This window comes from Myodes glareolus, chromosome 21 (assembly GCF_982192425.1).
Source record: "Myodes glareolus chromosome 21, mMyoGla1.1, whole genome shotgun sequence".
Lineage (NCBI taxonomy): Eukaryota > Metazoa > Chordata > Mammalia > Rodentia > Cricetidae > Myodes > Myodes glareolus.
In genome coordinates, this window is record NC_142046.1 from 58024863 (window position 1) to 58030862 (window position 6000).

Genomic DNA, 6000 nt, shown 5'->3' on the forward strand with positions numbered 1-6000 from the left:
TGTATATGTGTGTGTGGTATGTGTGTGTGTGTGGTGTGTGTGTGTGCATGCATGTAGGTGTGTCTGCATGTGTATGTGTGTGTATGTATGCTTATGTGTGTGTGTGTGCATGTGTGTGTGTGTGCCTGCTACAGTGTATGTGGAGATTAGAGGACAATCTATGTGAGTCAGTTCTCTCCTTCTATCTTGTGGGACCCTGGGGGTTTGAACTCGGGTCATCACGATTGATGCCAAGTGAGTTTACTAGCTGAGCCATCTTGCTGGTCAGGGAATTTGTCTTTAAAAGACTCACTAACCATTGAGGGATAAAGAGTTCTAGGCTAAAATTTTTCTGTGATTTTTTTTTCTGAAGAAGTAGGACCATCTTAGGCCAAGTGTTAACTTCTGAAATTACACTCGACATAACACCATGTTATTTGGTTTAAGAAAACATGGTAAGAATTACAATATTCTAACTCTAATTTCTGTGTGTTTACTGTTGTGAACTAAAGGATGTTTCCTGCTCTCCTGCCCTCAAAACACATGTGTTAAAGCCCTAGGTCCAGGATGAGACCCATGCTCGCAGGTGGATCTCAGCATGTGGCTACTTTGGAGAGAAGGCACTTCAATCTGTGAGGTAGAATGAGGTCACAGAGGTGAGCCCTAAACACTGGCGTCTTCATAAAAACAGGCGACGAGGACACAGGAATGTACATGGAGTAAGAAGCCATGTGAAGACACAAGAAAGGGGAGCAACTGTTCTTGGTCCAAGGGATTGTCGGATTTGCTCCAACAAATGAGTGCAGTTATAAACTGGTATTGCAAGTTCTTGGTTATTCCAACTCTCATGCTGAAAGAATAGTAGCTTCTGTAGTACCCATGCTTGACTTCGAATCTAGCATCTCATGGACCACTGGGGGTTTATCCTCGATAGCCCTTCTTCTTGGTGCCTGTATTACCAGCTGTGGTGTCAGCCATTTCCTCTGAACCTAAAGCCAAAATCAGGATGCTGTTGGTTCATCGATGCTCTCCTGACTTCTTCACTCTGTACCAGGGGTTGAAGAATTTTCTGGAATTCTGACTCTGGGAGCCAGGTTGTCATGGCTACCTGCATTTTGTTTGCATCCCCATTCTACTCCTCCTTGTTTATGGAAGTTGTCGGGTAGAGACCTGTTGTGGGAATTCACTGAGGGATATGCACCAATAGCTCTGAGCACCATGGGCTCCTGCACACCCATCAGGATGTGTCTTTAGCTCTGTGAGTTTTGAGCCTGAACTCTGAGAGAGGCAGGGAGGTTATGGCCTCTGCTCCTTTCTGCCCCACTTAACTTCCTAACCGACCAAGCAGAGAATGGGTGTGCTTTCTCAGTCTTCCAGTATGGACGAGAGCTATCTTATGAAAAATATTATTAAAATGACCAATATTGGTCGTCTAGAAGGTAGGGTAACACCAATGAGAACTTTTCTTTCTTTTCTCCAATAAAAGTTACAGCAATCCCTTACCATCTGTGGAGGAGAAGCTGTACCAGGATACCAAAATTCCATGGATGCTTAAGCCCCTTGTAGAAAATGATATCGTTTGCATGTAACCTATGAACAAAGTCATGCATAATTGAAATTATCTGCAGATTATGCGTATTGCTCAATACAGTGCAAATGTTATATAAATAGTCATTATTCTATGTTTTTTAGGGAATGATATATTTGGTCCAGATGTATTTTCCCAATGAGCATATTCAATCCAGATGTGGCTGATTCTGAAGATGTAGGATGCACAGATATAAAGGGTCAACCGTGGGGCCGAGAGGATGTCTTGGTAGGTGAAATGCTTGCTGCGTAAATATGAGGACTTGATTTGGGGTTGTCAGTACGCACGCAAGAGCTGGCTGTGGTGGTACTCCTCTGTAACCCTAGCACCGAGGAGGCAGAGACAGACAGATCCTGGAAACTTACTAGTCATCCTTACCCATCAGTTAGCTCCAGGTTCAATGAGAGACCCTGTCTCAAAATGGAAGGTGAAGTGCCAAGGAGGAAGACATGAACAATGAGTAGTGAGCATGTGCGTACACACACACACACACACACACACACACACACACACACACACACACAGAACCTCTATTTCATTTTGAGTATAAAAAGTTGAATAGTAATATTTTTTCTTGTTTGCATTTCTGTTTTAGAAACTTTAACTGAAATTTACTGGCAGAATCAACATAGATAATATTATTAATATTTTTAATAAGACCACCCTGCTTTTAGTTCTTGTGAGTTACTATGGAGTGATTTTTTTCTACACAGATCTACTTATATATTTGACATAAAGTCCCTCCATTGTGCCTAAGTCCAGTATCAGCCCCTTTGCTCAGAAAGCTTCTTAAAAAGCTCAATGTTCTCCACGCTCGATAAAGGAAGCAGATCAGACATTCTCTGGAACACGAGGTGTTCTCTCCTCTGTTATTTGCCCCTGTCGGTCCCGACCATATCTGAAAGGAAAGCATCACTCAAATTCTCAGCGCCATAGCAGGTTCCTCTAAGCACATCTGAAATTGGCTGAACGGGCGGTGAGAGAGAAAGGACACAGTTTGGCAATGTGATCAATTACGTTTTGTTTCTATTTTGAGAAACCTATCACTTCAGATTTTCACTGGAGTGAAGGTGGATTCATTCTCCCCACTATGCACGAGGTTTAAATTAGAATTCCCATCGCCTGAAGATTAAGGCTCCTTTATGGACTTCAAGCTACATTTCTCCCCTGAACCTAAAGCAGATCGATCCATTTTTCATAGGATGGGGATACAGGAGGTCGGTCAGTGAAATGAGCATAGCATTGAATCTCCTTCTCAGTTCTGTGCCTACTGAAAGTCACCTGAGCAGTTGTTATTGCTCTCAATTTATCTCAATTGAAAATATTGATCACCTCCTAGACAATTAACACGGGGCTGAGCATCTGGAATAGTAAGTAAATACCTGAAGATTATGACCTTGCGGGAAAAACTTGACACTTGAATGGAAAATGATTTAAGGGAAAACAAAAATTGAGACAAAATATGTAGTAACCTCAAAGAAATGAAAACATACACCATACAAAGACATATATACAGATTTTTATGTCACACAAAGACTTGTATATGGGTGTTTATGCTAACTTCATTTGTAAAGAGTCTGAAAAAAGGCTTATAGCAGGTTTCTATTGCTGTGAAACACATTAATCTAAAACTTTATGACTTAAGCAGCAAACATTTGCTGTCTCACAGATCTGTGGAGCAGACATCTGTGAGCAGCTTATCTAGGTGGTTCTGTTTTCGGGTCTCCCATAAAGCTGAAACTCAGCCACCCAGGTACTGTGGTCATCTGAGATCGAGGAGGAAGTTGAGGGTCTGCTTCCAATATGGCTGACTCACTGACGGGTGATGGACCCGCTTCTTATTATGTGCTGCTGTGGGAGAGCTTTCATGAGGTGATGTCCAGTCCCCTCGGATAGGCAACCAAGCACATGGCAAAGTAGCAGTTCTGCTGAAGCCCACCTTGGCAAATGGGCGAGTGGATTATCTGTAGGAGTGGTGAGGAACAACCTACAACCCCGGCCCCCACAGCATGGGTGATGACCTGAACTCTGGAGCTTTCTGCACGGCTGGCAGGCAGCAGCTCTATAGGGCAGTCTCTAATCCAGTAGGGTTGGCTGGGTGGACAGGCTCTCCAGCTGGCTTGAGTCTCTTCTCTAGGTAGCTGTTGAGCACTTCTGCAACCTCAGAGAGGGGCCTTGTGAATCCTGTAAGTGTGGGCTTCCCAGCCTTGTGAGGTTTGTTTACTCTAGGAATCTCATAGGTCTCCTTTCTCCCCCTCCCTCCAGGAGGGAAGGATTCATTCTGGAGGAGATCCAGGACACTTGGCCTTCTCCACGGGGCTGCTTAAGTTTTGGTGCACTGGTCCTTAACTTCCTTGAGAAGTTCAGAGGAGAGCAGGCAGAAAGCTGCGGTCCTCACCTAACCTAGCTTCCGGTGCCATGTCTCGCCACTGTTGCTTTGTTCTGGTCATAACAATCAAGGCGTTAAGCCCGTGTCAAAGGATTTCCAGGCATATTGAAACCACCACACCGCCTAAATGTCCATCAGCAGGAGAATATATAGAGATGGTATTTACATCACTATATAGTGGATATTCTATGATTTAAAAAATGCGACTTCTGATGCATGCAGCAATACAAATGAGCCTGGAAATAATTGTGCTAAGTGAAATAAGACTAAAAAATCAGACTAAAAGACATGAGATAGAATTTTGTCCTACAAACTACACAGGAAGCTACATAGAGAGAAACCAGGTGAGCAGCTGTGCTGAGCTGGGGTTAGAGAGAAATGCAAGGAAGGAGGGAGGGGCTTCTACCGGGCAGAGGGAAATTATCGGAGCTTCTTGGACATATATGTATTTGTTTGTTTGTTTGTTTGTGAGAGGGTCTCACTGTTTCACTGTGGCCGTCCTGGGACTCACTACATAGACCAGTCTGGACTTGAACTCACAGATTACCTGCCTCTGCACCCCAAGTGCTGGGGCTTAAAAAAAACGTGTGCTGCTATGCCCCGCACTTGAGTGCATTCTTGATCTTGAGTGTCACGCTACCTTTAGAAGCATGAGGACATTTTAAAACTCGTAAAGTTATGTATCTTTAAACCACGCAGTTTGCTGTATTTCAAATAGGCCACCCCAATAAACCTGTAAGACTTCAGTATGGGCAAGAGAAAGTGTTTCACATCCCATGCTATTTCCTGAAGTTCTTGTTTTCAGCTCCATCTCCTTGGCTCCCAAGTTAGTCAACAAGACTAGGCGTTTCACCCACTGAGAGATTTTCATCTCAGAAGGAACTTACATACTCTTTTTTTTAAAAACAAAAACATAATATTTTCAGAACTCGGAGTTCTTACTCAGTTAATCAACATACCGAGCTTATTGCCATCTTATGAAATATTTGAAAACACTTAAATGCTTACATCTAAGAATGTCTGTTGTGCTTTGTGGGCTCCATAGCCTCCTCCGTGAGGACGCTCCCTGACGCCATGCGATGACGTCAGCATTTCCCCCACCCTGGAGGGAAGCACTTGCTGCTCCGCCTCACTGCTGTCTTCTCCCTCCTCTCTCACAGTTCACCCAGGAATGCAGCATTCACTGAGCTTCCGGTACCTGCAGACCGGAAGCAAGCACTCGTGGTCCCTGCACGTAGACGTTTGTTCGTGGGGTTTACGCTATGGAGGCGCCCAGTCTCTCCATCTGGTCAGTTCTGGGCCGCGAGTGCTCTCTACCAACTCCATCCTTCATTACCCTGATCCAGGAAAAAAAAAAACAAACGCTCATCAGGTCTTCCCTAAGGTCATTTCCTAACTTTTCTCTGTCTTTCTTGTGACTGCAAACTAGTTTGCTCCCCATACTGTCAATAAAATCACATTCTGAAACATAAATTTGGTTATATTGTTCTGATTTAAATATTTAAATATTTTACATTCTTTTGATAATTTGTCCATGCATTCGATGTCTCTTAATCATAAGTCTGTCTCCTGTGTGTATATGTGTGGCATGCAGGTGTATGTAGATGTGTGTATGTGTGGTATGCAGGTGTATGTAGATGTGTGTATGTGTGGTATGCAGGTGTATGTAGATGTGTGTATGTGTGGTATGCAGGTGTATGTAGATGTGTGTATGTGTGGTATGCAGGTGTATGTAGATGTGTGTATGTGTGGTATGCAGGTGTATGTAGATGTGTGTATGTGTGGTATGCAGGTGTATGTAGACGTGTGTATGCATATGTGTGTAGGCGCCCATGGAGGCTAGAACTTGATGTCAGGTGTCCGTCCTCCTCAACTGCACTGCAGTTTATTTACTAAGCCAGGGTTTCTGTCTGCACCCATTGGTCATGGTCATTGTTTGGCTGCTCTCCTTAGCCAGTTTGCCTCAGGGTCCCCTCTCTCTGCTGGGTGTGGGATTCCAGGCAGGCTGCCACGCCCACCCAGCTTTGAACTGGGCTCTGGGAAT

At 44.0% G+C, this 6000-nt stretch overlaps 1 long non-coding RNA gene across 1 annotated transcript in view; it reads left to right on the top strand.

Moving 5' to 3' along the window:
* Positions 1-5429, top strand: part of LOC146890379 (uncharacterized) — a 29092-nt gene extending 23663 nt beyond the window's left edge. The window contains exons 2-4 of the long non-coding RNA XR_014998731.2: positions 534-795; positions 1672-1795; positions 5117-5429. This is a non-coding gene — a long non-coding RNA (uncharacterized LOC146890379). The remainder of the gene's footprint in view (positions 1-533; positions 796-1671; positions 1796-5116) is intronic.
* The last annotated feature ends 571 nt before the right edge of the window (positions 5430-6000 follow it).